General features: G+C 48.2%; 1 long non-coding RNA gene across 1 annotated transcript in view; it reads right to left on the bottom strand.

Annotated features, from left to right (window-relative positions):
* Window positions 1-7,498: 7,498 nt before the first annotated feature.
* The window catches only part of LOC144819854 (uncharacterized), a 755,732-nt gene continuing 749,344 nt past the window's right edge, over window positions 7,499-13,886 (bottom strand). The window contains exon 5 of the long non-coding RNA XR_013607597.1: window positions 7,499-7,814. This is a non-coding gene — a long non-coding RNA (uncharacterized LOC144819854). The remainder of the gene's footprint in view (window positions 7,815-13,886) is intronic.

Consider the following 13,886-nt stretch of genomic DNA (forward strand, 5'->3'; position numbering starts at 1 on the left):
GGATGTTTGTAGCGTTATTTATACGTGTCTCGTAATAATCCTTCTTAGCTGCGACAATAAGCTTTTTATATATTTGAAACGATGTTCTATATGATTCCCTATCGGTATCCTTTTTGGATCTCCTCCAACATCTTTCGAGATAGCGGAGCTTTCTTTTTTGTTCGCGTAGACTTTGGGTGAACCAAGGGGCTCCTTTCTCAGCACCTTTTACTTTTTGTGTCTTTTCGGGGGCTAACTCATCGATTGATTGCCTGAGGGTAGTTATTATCGCATCATACTTTGAATCAAGGTCAGTGCCATCTGGAGAGAATAAGGAATTCTGTTTGTATTTGGGCATGATTTTGGCCAGGGTATCGGAATTCACTTTTTTCCATTGGCGCACTTTTTTAGTTTTTAAAGGGAGTTTAGTCTGGAAGTTATTTTGCGGTATGTCGTACAGGATTAGGTGGTGATCCGACCAGATACAGGGTGTAATACTTGTATATCCACAGCTCAAGTTCACTCATAACGTTGCTGGCGTTGTCACTTTCATTAATTTGTTGCCATTTCTGAACGTTGACCCCTGAACCAATGGAAATATCTTCTGTCCCACCTTTGATCTGCCCCCTCACCTGGGCCTCTGTGCACTGTGCAATGCACTACAGGTCTGGCAAGTACTAACTGAAGCCTGTACGGCTCTCAGCATTATGATCCGATGCACAAAAACAGCTGATGTAATGCAGAGCGCAGCGGGTGTGTCGACGCTGTGTAGATGACAGCGGCCTTTGATTGGTGCTGGAAACAAACCACTGACGAGTCAAGTAAAAGCATAAACGCTTTACTCCAGAGGATTAAAGTTTCTTTCCTCCCACAAAGGCGGCTGGGTCCCGGGCCGGTGGCCTCGCTCACGCGGCACGCTCTCCTCTTTAGCCACTTGGGAGCAGATAGCTTCATAGGAGAATATTACTTGCTCCCCGGTTGAATGGGGATCTCCACAGATATTTAAATCCTGAGCTGCCTTCGCAGTAATGATATTAAAGAACTCCTCTGGCACAACCTTACTCCAGTTTAATCTCCACCCCTGATCTTTTACTTTAACTTCAGCTACCACCGATGACGGGGTGGTTTTTATTAAAAAGGGAAAAACCATTTACCAGTTCAATTGCCACTGGATTATGGTCACTAAAAGAGGAGGGTATAGCATTTTAAGAAACAACATATTTTAAAAGTCCAGAAGAAAGAAATATGTAATCAATTATAGTTTCACAATCCCTGCCTGTGTATGTGGGGACACGAGAACTTTTATCTGAAAAACCTGCTTCAAACAAATCATTGTTAGATAAGAGTTTCTCCAGAGCTTCCCCCTTACTAGTATGCTCAAAATGTTGCGGGGATGTGAAGTCTGGCCCATCATTATCCACTAGTAAACAATTATGACTACATAAATGGACATTAAAATCACCCAACAAAATAAATTGGCAGAAAGTGGTTTGCTTTACAGTATAGGTGTTTAAAAACTCTGACAACCACCACAAGTGTACATTTGGGGAATCCCCTTGCTGAGAATTGTAACAGTTTACTAAAATTAATTTGGTGTTATTAGTAAGTTTTAATTCCAGGATTAAGAAATTATTAGAGGCACATTCTACCCTGCTAACTGTCCCTCTTACATTCACAGAAACCAATAACACAAGTCCCCCTTTATCTCTCCCGGCCGACGATTTTAATGCAGGGGCAAAATAAGAGGTGAAACCATCTAACCAGAAATCACAGTCTCTGTCCCAAGTTTCTTGAAGAACCACAATGTCATATTGTTTCATGAAATTTAACCAGTTGGTATCATCTCTCTTTGAACGCAGGCCAGCGACGTTCCAACTTATCATCTTAACCGTTACCCCCTTAGCATTACACAAAGTTACAGGGTTACAGTGGGTAGCGGGAGGAGTCAAACCAGGTTGGTCCTGTACCGGGGGGGCCGAGACAGGGTGTGACTCTTCCCCGGGACCCTTTTTTACCTCTCGTCAATCGCACAACTCCAGGGTAGAAAGCACATCAAATCTGTTGTGTGTAGGAATGTTGGGCCCAAAGTTAAAGTAATTCTCTCCACCGGGTCCCTGAAATGAAACCGGCGTCTGCGCCATAGCGGGAGTATAGGGTCTCCTTCTCACACCAAAATTAAAATAATTCTCTCCACCGGGTCCCTGAAATGAAACCGGCGTCTGAGCCATAACGGGAGTATAGGGTCTCCTTCTCGCACTATGTGGGGGCATTCCAGATAGATGGTTATAAAAAAAAACAAGAGGACGCACCCCTATGCTGTTATCATCGTGTGTTAGTGAGGCTGCCCTTAAGAGGACTGTGGCCACATGTTGTAGGTGTCTAAAGTTAATGATTATACAGTCCCCTTTACAGGTCTTCTTAGAATGCCCGATCCAATTAGCCCTTCTAGTAGTTATGATATCCGGGGCAAATTTTGTATGGAAACCACAATTCCTGTTTAACCATGACACAGTCTTGTTTTTAAGGGCATCATGTGATTCCTCATGAATCTGGGTAATTGCGTGTCTTGGGGCGGAACATTTGTTAAAACTACAACGTAGGGGGAACACGCTGGGGGTAGGTTCATAGATCTACTTCTCCTTACCAAATTATTACTGGGTGAACAAGGAGGCCCTGTTGTTGTTCGTGTGGCTTCACTCGCTACAGTGGTGGGAGCTGTTATGACTGGGTCAATTTTCTTTAAATGCTGGGTAGCTTGCTGCTGCTTTCCCCCTCTAGCTACCTGCTCTGGCCCTCCTATATCCATCACCACCTCCTTAGTACTGTCAGCCGTTGTTAAATGTTTTGAAAGCAACCCTCCTAACCTCTTAACTTCGGCAGTAACACTGTCGAGTTTCCGCACTAGGGGTTGAACAAACTGCTCTAATTTGGCTTCGAACATTGCTTCCAGGGAGTGAAGTAGTTGCGAAAATTGGTCAGGACTTAGTGTGCTATTAGTCACAGTGCTTTCAACCTGTACTTTATTAGGCTCATCTGTATTGGTCTGCGTTTGTAAGGGGGTATCTACCCTTTTTTTGGAATGCTTCCCCCCCCTTTTGTTTGGTTGTTTCCTGCAATTTCTAACCGGTCTGGCAACAGGCAGTGCTTCCTCATTGTCCTCATTGTCCTCGCTTACTATGTGTATATCTACATCTGGTGGCTCAGTGTGAACCTGGGCTGTGACCGTGGTAAACACTGTAGGATCCGAATCGGGGGTATCAGCCTCTGGGAGGCTCTCCACAGGAGTTGGGGGGACTTGTGTAATGTTAGGGTGACTGTCCCTTCCCAGGGAGGCCCTCCTATCATTGTTGATTTTATTTACCATCTTCACCAGGTAATTGTCAATAGGGCCTGACCCCGATATAAATTTCTCTTCGGATCAACTTGGCATGGTTTGTCCTAAGCCTTGGTTAATGAGCTAAGGTGAAAATAAAGCCACAAATATATCCAATACAATGCAACCTGGAATATAGACAATATATCAGGGGAACACTTTACCGGAATTGAGAGTCTTTAAAGTCCAAGAGATCTGTTACAGGAGAGACCAGGAGATATGGCCCAGCCCTGCCTCTTTCTGTCTATGATTCAGAAAGGGGGTGGTGATGGGCAGAGCATCTGAATTAAACAGAACACTCGTACCCAGTCAAAAGATCAGGGCTTGATCCATCACCGTTTTTTAGCTCACTGCACCATCCCAGCTCAGAACCTGGCTATTTGCAAATTAGTCTGTCCCTGGCCCAGTGCATCATGGGAACAGGGCAGACCAAACTACCAAGCCAATTCTTTACTGGAAAGGAAACAAGCTTCCGGGGACCGGTTTCTGGCATTGCAGCCGTCTTCGGCCCGTCTTGCTTGAATCCTGATGGTGCAGTGAGCAAGGGACTCATGTCTGAGCATACCCTGCCACTCCTATAGTGGCCAAAACGATTCAGAAAGGGGGTGGTGATGGACAGAGCATCTGAATTAAACAGAACACTCGTACCCAGTCAAAAGATCAGGGCTTGATCCATCACCGTTTTTTAGCTCACTGCACCATCCCAGCTCAGAACCTGGCTATATGCAAATTAGTCTGTCCCTGGCCCAGTGCATCATGGGAACAGGGCAGACCAAACTACCAAGCCAATTCTTTACTGGAAAGGAAACAAGCTTCCGGGGACCGGTTTCTGGCATTGCAGCCGTCTTCGGCCCGGCTTGCTTGAATCCTGATGGTGCAGTGAGCAAGGGACTCATGTCTGAGCATACCCTGCCACTCCTATAGTGGCCAAAACGATTCAGAAAGGGGGTGGTGATGGACAGAGCATCTGAATTAAACAGAACACTCGTACCCAGTCAAAAGATCAGGGCTTGATCCATCACCGTTTTTTAGCTCACTGCACCATCCCAGCTCAGAACCTGGCTATATGCAAATTAGTCTGTCCCTGGCCCAGTGCATCATGGGAACAGGGCAGACCAAACTACCAAGCCATTTCTTTACTGGAAAGGAAACAAGCTTCCGGGGACCGGTTTCTGGCATTGCAGCCGTCTTCGGCCCGGCTTGCTTGAATCCTGATGGTGCAGTGAGCAAGGGACTCATGTCTGAGCATACCCTGCCACTCCTATAGTGGCCAAAACGATTCAGAAAGGGGGTGGTGATGGACAGAGCATCTGAATTAAACAGAACACTCGTACCCAGTCAAAAGATCAGGGCTTGATCCATCACCGCTTCCTGTCTATGACTGTCATAGACTGTCCCGCCCTTGTCCCGGGCTTCTCCCGGGCAGCTCCCGGGCAGCTCCAGGGCAGCTCCCGGGCAGCTCCCGCGCGCTCCCGTGACACGGGGGAAGCGCTGATCTTTATGCGCCTCCTGGCGCGGTTTCACGCTGCGCGGCTTCCGGCCACTGAGGATCCTGGGCAATGGAGTCCACGGGCTCTGCCTTCCTCAGAGCGGCGCTCGGCCGACAGGAAGTGCGGCGGAAAGCTGCTAGCTGCAGCGGCGAACTCAAAAGGCAAGGTGAGGGCGCTACAAACACCCCCCAAGTGTGGTACTTTCTCCCCCGCTCTGCCGGGGGAAGCGCTGATCTTTATGCGCCTCCTGGCGCGGTTTCACGCTGCGTGGCTTCCGGCCACTGAGGATCCTGGGCAATGGAGTCCACGGGCTCTGCCTTCCTCAGAGCGGCGCTTGGCCGACAGGAAGTGCGGCGGCAAGCTGCTAGCTGCAGCGGCGAACTCAAAAGGCAAGGTGAGGGCGCTACAAACACCCCCCAAGTGTGGTACTTTCTCCCCCGCTCTGCCGGGGGAAGCGCTGATCTTTATGCGCCTCCTGGCGCGGTTTCACGCTGCGCGGCTTCCGGCCGCTGAGGATCCTGGGCAATGGAGTCCATGGGCTCTGCCTTCCTCAGAGCGGCGCTCGGCCGACAGGAAGTGCGGCGGCAAGCTGCTAGCTGCAGCGGCGAACTCAAAAGGCAAGGTGAGGGCGCTACAAACACCCCCCAAGTGTGGTACTTTCTCCCCCTGACATACTTTACGCCCACAAGACAGGGTTTTGTGGTTTTTGATGTATTAAATTAAGCCCTTGCTAGGCTACATTGAAGCATCTTTTTCTTATGGGTCACTTTAGAGGATTCAGAGATATTAGTAATTCTGTGATTGTTTCATGCTTCCTGTGTATCAGTGAGAAATTAGAATATCCTACAACAAATTATGAATCAATAAATCACAGATGACGGTTAGCATAGTCATGTTTTCCATTTATCAGAAGCCTTTTAAAGTGTTTAAGAGGCACATGATCTTTTCATGCCACTCAACCTCTCAAGTGGACCCCAGTAGTGGCTCGTGTTTTCCACTAAAAAAAAGAACAATCAATGAGCCATACTCAGTGTCTTCTACAGAGTACTTGGGCTTTGAACCTGATCCCATACTACCCAAGTGGTCGCAGATTTCCTGATAGACTAAAAGCACTTGCTTGTAACTGTCACCTCTCCACAAGAACAAATGCTGCAATACACTAAAGATCTCCAGGCCACTCTAGGGCCTCTATTCATGCTATACAGCAAAGGTGACAATGCTCTCGTTGATGACCTGCCGAAATACCCTTGTTTCACTGACTGATGTACTTCAGTCAGCTTCCCAGCACATCTCCAGACCTGACAAATCAGATCACATAATGGCATCCTGTTCTCCCCACTGTAGCCTGTCCTTGATGCCAACAAAACCTTCAAGGCCTACAATCTATACCAATCCTAATTTGTTAATGTCATATTCTGCAACAATTGCTATTGTCTACAGTTGATAAAACCCAATAAAAATTGTTTAACAACCTAGCCTGATATCTCAATGATAAGTAGATGTCTGTGAATAAACTGGAAAATCGTCAGCAAAAGTATTTTCCTCTGGTTGAGAGCTCACCAAACCAAAACAAGTAATCAACCTCCAGTAATAATTCACATTTTTCTGGTCAAACGTGTGGAACTCTTAGTCATGTAATCCCTTCCTTCTTCCCAATCTAATCTCCTGCCACAAAAATCTCATTTCATACCTTTGTAAAGCCCATCTCACCAATGAAAAGGCCTTCTTAGAAACCTCTGTTGTCCACCCTACTGAGTTTTTTCTCTGCTGCTACCACAGCATGGACCCCTCAGTCAGATGTGCAAATTGTTGGTCTCCAGGCATTATTACTGATATTACTGTCATATCCTCTTTTTTGTTTCTTTGCCATTATGACCACCTTCAGTATAATATATCAATGACTGTTGTTCCTGTGGCTATGTTTGTCCTCTGTTAATACTCATAACACATAAATAACAAAAATAAAACAAGCCAGTCTAAAAAAAAATATTAAGAGCACGCAGCAGCCTATTATTCTTTTAAGTCCATCTAGTATCACTGTCAGTGCTTTATGAACGATCTAAGTAATTCTTTTATTGAGTATTGTCAATACAATTGCATATCGACTAGTTATGGGTTTAGAGATTTCTTTTGAAAAATAAATAAATATGCATTGTTATTTTAGTATAGGATCTGACAATTGCATTTGTGCGGCTTTGTGTTTAAGGATGTTGTGATTGTGTCATACGATAGCCTTCCCTTTTACATCTAATAACATCCGAGGATTTGGGTCCAAGCCAGTGGCTGGGGACACCAACATTATCACAGGTTCATCAGTAGGTAAATACGTTAATAAAGAACCTAGTGCAGTGGCAGTACCAATTAAGTCAAGTTCATTACACATGTTGTGGGCAGTTAGTGCATTAGACATATTAACATACAGATTGCCACTTTTGAATTGACGTAGGAAAATGTTATACAATATTAAACATTGCTAAAAACCTGCTGGAAATCCCTATTCTGAGACTTAAACCAGTGTCAAACTAGTTCTCTGGCGCACTCAGGCAACGCTTGTGGCAAGCAGCTTGTCCCTGGAATCATAGATGCCAGATAGTTCAAAATTTGCAAACATTCGTGACAAGAATTTTCAATTCTATTAAGGACTAGGAGGCGAGGATTATGCTAGTCTCATTTCTTTATTGAAATGCCCAGCAGCCAAGTAAAAACTACATTACCCAGAAACACTTGGGTGATAACCATAGAGTCTCATAGTATAAATAAGCACACAGACAATACCACATCCTCTTTCTTTGGTGAGGAGAATCCAGGAAACAGCAAAAGAGTTCGAAACAGTCAATGTAACAGCAAAGGCAGTCCATGGAAAAGACGGCAGCTGAGAACCCAAACAGCCGAAGGCAGAACAGGAACAATCTTCAGAGAAGAAAACAGGTACTCCTACGGTGAGCCGGAGATACATCACTTTGGATCAGAGCCTGAAAAGAGACACAAAGCCGTAATACACGTCCAGTATAACAGGAACATGTCAAAACAAGGGTGGGAAAAGAAGGCAATAGATACTGTGGAAAAAACAGAATAATGCATAAACAAGTGTCATTATACACAATGTACAATCCATGGGTGGGATAATCCTCGCCTCCTAGTCCTTAATAGAATTGAAAATTCTTGTCACGAATGTTTGCAAATTTTGAATTCTATTACAGGACAGGAGGCTCCGATTATGCTTGTTCAAAGCTCTTCCAACACCACAGAAGCAACCGTAGGTACAGGTTTAAAGTAAAAGGTCTTAAACACAGAATCAGTCGACCAATCAGCAGCCTTCATGATGTCACTTAAGGTGACTCCCAAAGAAAAAGCCTTAGAGGCCATGGCCCCACGAGCAGAATGAGCACCAAAAACAGAAACATCAATACCTGCCTCTCCCATAAGCCACCGTACCCAGCGAGCCAATGTAGCAGGGGTAACGGGGCGGAAAGGCTTCAACAATGCAATCAACAATTGACCTTGCATATCAGAACGAAGATTGGAAGTACTCACCTCATAAGTTTTAAGGCATTGGACCACACAAAGGTTCGGACGAGCCGGAAAAGAAGGGTAAGAGATAATATCAGTATTAGTTTTGGTGCGCCTGGAAAGGCGAAATGTAACCCCTTCCGGAGTAAAACTCCGTCCAGCAAGATCCAATGCATGAACATCCGAAATCCGTTTGCAAGAAAGTAAACATAGCAACATGGTAAGCTTGGCCGAAAGCTGTTTGCGAGACAGCAAGGCATTGACAGGCCAGGCTTCCAGAAAACGCAAAACAACCGAAACGTCCCATAAAGCAACATATTTGGGACGCGGAGGAACAGCCATACGAACACCTTTAAGGATCTTGGACACCAGAGGATGCTCCCCCACAGGTTTACCATCAATAGGAACATGGCCCGCCGAAATAGCAGAGCGGAAATTGTTGATGGTACGGTACGCCAAGCCAGAGGCAGAATACAGGGAGGCCAAAAAATTGACAATCAAAGAGACATCAGCTGATGTTGGATCAACTTGTCGTTGAGCACACCAATCACTCCAACGTTTCCATGAACCTCTGTAACGTTTGTGAGTAGCCGGGGCCCAGGCGTTGCTGAGGAGTCTGGTAGCGTCCGTTGAAAGGCCTGACACCGCCCAACGGTCCCCGAAATCCGCCACGCCAGGAGAAGGAGAGAGCCTGACTGAACTAGGGGATGCGGATTCAGAAGAGGATCTAACAGGAGATTCCGCTTCCGAGGCAGAAGAAATGGCAATGCGCAAGTCATTTCCAGCAGAACAGGGAACCACGGTTGAGCCCGCCACAGAGGAGTGATCAGAATCAGCTCCGCCTGGAAACGTGTCACGTAGGCCAGAACCCTGGGGATCATCATAAACGGGGGAAACGCATAACAGAGGGAGGGCGGCCACGGTTGAAGGAAAGCATCCGTCGCCAGAGCCTCCGGATCCGGTCTCCAACTGAAGAACCGGGGAAGTTGGGTATTGAGCCGGGACGCAAAGAGGTCGATCTGACAAGGGCCCCAAGTCCGTTGAAGTTGTCGAAACACCCGCGGATGGAGTCTCCAGTCGCTGAAATCCCTCAGGTATCTGGAGTTCCAATCCGCCACAACATTGCGACAACCCGGAAGGTATTCCGCAATAACAGTGATCTTGTTGTGCAGACAGTAATGCCAAAACTCCTTGGCGATCTCCGCCAACAACCTCGAACGAGTCCCTCCGAGTTTGTTGATGTAACGGACTGCCGACACATTGTCCATCCGGAGAAGGATACAGCAGCGGGACTGAAGCGGAGATAGACATTTGATCGCGAACGATCCCGCCAGTAACTCCAAACAATTGATGTGGAGAGAAAGTTCCTGTGGGGACCACCGGCCCCCCGTCATGACCGAGCCGCAGCGGGCCCCCCAACCCCACTGACTGGCATCCGACTCGATCACAATCTCCGGAGAGGACCCGAAGAGGGCTCTGCCGTTCCAGGCCTCCATGTGAGTCAACCACCACTTCATTTCCGATTTCGCATCCTCCGACAGAGGGATGTGGTCGGAATAACGAAGGCCCCTCTGAAGATGTTGAATTTTCAGGCGTTGCAACGCTCGATAATGCAGCGGAGCCGGAAAGATGGCTTGCAGAGAGGATGCTAAAAGACCGACAACTCGTGCCAACGATCTCAATGACACCGTCGGACTCGAGACAACAGAAGTCAATTCCCTCTTGATGTATCGAATCTTCTGACGAGGTAACAGAAGTTGACAAGAGAGGGAATTGATTTGGAACCCCAAGAAATCTATCACCTGAGTAGGAAGAAGTACAGATTTGGGAACATTGACCAAAAAACCCAGAGACTGAAGAAGATCGATGGTCCATGACAGATGAGTCATAAGCTTGACTGGACAGTCCGCCAGGAGGAGGATGTCGTCCAAATAAATGATCAAGCGAACCCCGCGACTGCGGAGGGACTCTACAACCGGACGCAACAGTTTCGTGAAGCACCACGGTGCTGAAGAAAGGCCGAAGGGAAGGACCCGAAACTGATACCAAATCCCCAGCCACTGGAACTGAAGAAAGCGGCAATGGGGCGGAAAAATCGGAACAGAGAGGTAAGCATCCTTGAGGTCTAGACGGACCATCCAATCCCGTTCCCTCAGGAGATCCCTCAACAGATGGATGCCCTCCATCTTGAAGTGGCGGTATACTATTCCCGCATTGAACTCCTTCAGATTGAGGACCAACCTCGATCCCCCTCCCTTCTTGTCTACCAGGAAGATTGAGCTGGCAAAGCCCCGAGGATGGCGTACTGTCGGCACAATCGCCCCTTTCTGCTCCAGTGATCGGAGTTCGTCTGTGATGAACTCTTGACTTTGCTTTGAGAAGCGGAGAGGAAAGGGAGGATGGGACTGACGAACAGGCTGATAGAATTCGAGCTTGAAGCCCTGAACCGTGTCCAGCACCCATGCATCGCTGGAGATTGAGCGCCAGTTCTCTAGAAAATGGCGAATCCTGCCCCCCAGAACAACACTGCATGCAGGAAGAATTCTCACCTGAAGTGGCGGAATCGTGATATCCGCCGGAGGAACCACCAGCAGGTCCTTTTTTAAATTGGCCACGACCTTTCCGTGAGGGATAGAAGTTGGAACGCTGGGAATATCCCGAATCCTGTTGGCCTCCACGATGGGACTGGTACCCCCTCTGGGAGGGCTGTTGCTGACCACGGCCGGAGGAACGTCCCCTACTTCTTCCGGCCCTGTTGAAAACCGGACGAAGGGTCCGGCGCAGAGATGCCTGTGCCTTATCCAGGCCACTGAAGGTATTCACGAAGTTGGTTAGTTCCTTAAGAAATGGCTGGCCGAAAAGTAGACCCTGCGCTGCAGGTCCCGACTCCGAAGTCGCCAGTTCGGACAGCTTAGGATCTAATTTGAGTAAGATGGAACGGCGCCGCTCGCTAGAGAGCGCACAGTTGGCATTACCCAACTGGCAAATGGCTCGTTGAGCCCAGTTAATGAGTTCATCAGGATCAACCATCCTGTGTGTACTCTTTGCGAGAAACCCCAGGTCTAACATCTTGGTGAGGGGCCCCAAGAGATCCAAAACCTTGTCTTGGCAAGCCCGCCAAGACCTGTCGAGACCCTTTTTTGGATCTTTTGCAAATTTGCGCAAATACGTTGTCATGGTAGGATCCACCTCAGGCGTCTCCGCCAAGTGATCAGCCAAATCTGGGCGTGGGCATTCGGAACGGAGGCGAGCACGTACCTCCTTCTCGAAGGGTTGACGTATGTGCTGCTGAACGTACTCCGTTACCTCCGGGGAAGGGAGCCAAGCCGTGGACTGAGGGTGGACAATGTCCGCCGGCTCAAAAGTAAGCACAGGAGGTAGGGCTGAAGCATCAACAAAATGTTCCTTACATTTCCTCTTTTTGGGAGGGGGTGGAGCGGGGTCTGAGGACGAAGAGGACTGCAGGTCATCACTCTCGTCATCTTCCACAATAACGGGATGTTTGGCAGCGGACAAGGAATGCGCCAACTTCCGAAAATCCGAAGCATGTGGATTAGCAGGTGAAGAGGAAGAAGACTTCTTAGTCGCAGGGACCCAACCCTGCTGCTTGGCATAATTTGTCAAGTGTCTCTTGAGAGGCGTGATGGCACGCACCATAGCTTTATTCATAGAGTGCTGGACTCCTCGGTCCAAAGCCTCTACAAGATGTTGCTCCATGGTGTCTGGAGCCTCTTCATCAAATTCCTCATACTCGTCATAGAAAAATTCACTCATGTTTCACAAGTAGTGTGAAATATATGCCCACACACGAGGAATGAAAATATATAGAAGCCAAAGACTTCAAGTAAAGGGGGGTGAAAAAACCCTCACAGTAAGCCAATTTGTAGAAAACTACAAGATAAAATATTAGAGAGTGGAGGGAGGGCTTACTGACACCAAAAAACGTCACCCTAGGCAAAGCCTATGCCAATTATTTCAACCAGACTCTTTTCCCAGAGCCTGGCGTCTAAAGGGTCAATCCTGGAGGCCGTGGGCGGTAACGCCGCAGGGGACGTCCTTCAGATAAGCTCCTGTGAGGAAAACAACACGGAGCGCCGGAAAGAGCCAAACGCGCATGCGCATGGAAACCCGGCCGCCTACCAGGAAGGAGAGCAGCTCGCGCGAACAGCGCGAGTGCTGCTACGACCCCTGAAAATCCACTCCACTAGGAAATAGAGAGAACGTGGGCACAAAGCGCCCGAACTCAGGGTGGAGAGCCTCGCACCCAGCCGCGCCGCCCCCGAACGGAAACCGAATGGAATGGCGAGCGAAAGCGCGCGAAGCGCGGAAACAAAGCGGCAATGAAACAATAAATGCAAGCTGCGCAAGCAATACAAAGCGCAATGAAAAAACAGTAATAGGAAGGTAAGAAGCACTTAACTGGCTGCGGAGCAGCAAAGAAAGAGGATGTGGTATTGTCTGTGTGCTTATTTATACTATGAGACTCTATGGTTATCACCCAAGTGTTTCTGGGTAATGTAGTTTTTACTTGGCTGCTGGGCATTTCAATAAAGAAATGAGACTAGCATAATCGGAGCCTCCTGTCCTGTAATAGAATTATGTAAGCTCATTCAATTATCAAGTGCCTCTCTGTTATAACCTGCCTTGGTTCCCTCCTACCATCTCCCCCCTGCTTTCCCTTCACCCCTTGGTTCCTCCCTAGAACGTTGGAGTGAAGGCAGCTTTAGAATGTTCTCTACTGCCTACACTGAGTGAACCTGGCATCAGCAAGCCAAGGGTGCGTGTTATGCTTATAACAAAAAACTATTGAAACGTACCTGAAATGTGGACCTCCTTTACTACACTTTGTGGCGACGAGGATGGGATTCTGTGACAGGGACAGCGACGCTTTCTCCCCTGTGGTTTCTTCGGCTTGCTGGCAGTTTGAGGTCGAGTGGGGTCACCTTCGTGCTCATGTCCAGGTGAGGCACAGGACCCAGTATTTCGCAAGGCATCGACAACTGTTATAGAGGTGAGAGGACGTTGGCTGTTTTCCCTGCGATGGTCGTCAGGATGCAGTTTGGTCTTCTCGACAAGCGCTTATGCCCGTATTAATCCTTTTAGTGGTGAGGCAGCGAGCTACGGGGCACCAAATGCATCAAGAGATTGGTGACCCACGTAAATACTCCCCTGCATTTCGACTGGCACTCCTGTGGTGGCGATATTTATAATTGTGTCAGTGATTGTGCCTCTTCCGACTCTTGTGGCGCTACAGGGGGCCCCTCCTGCCTTTCCTCACGGAGACTTTGGAGGCAGTGTCGGCGGCTTTTTCCAGGCCTTCGCCTCTGTGTTGGTAGAGAGCTTAACAGCGGCGGCTTGAATTCGTAGACAACGTGTGAGGGAGAAGCCGCGCAGAGTGAGGATCGTCTGTGGGCGCCTGGGAGCTTCATAGCGCAAACGCTGCTGCGCAGGAGGCCTCTAGGCCCAAAGACGGCCCAGAGGGACATTTGGAGTACTGACGTTCAGAGCGGTGCTCTGCTTACCTCTGCTGTAGC

This window comes from Lissotriton helveticus, chromosome 2_1 (assembly GCF_964261635.1).
Source record: "Lissotriton helveticus chromosome 2_1, aLisHel1.1, whole genome shotgun sequence".
In the NCBI taxonomy this organism is placed as follows: Eukaryota; Metazoa; Chordata; class Amphibia; order Caudata; family Salamandridae; genus Lissotriton; species Lissotriton helveticus.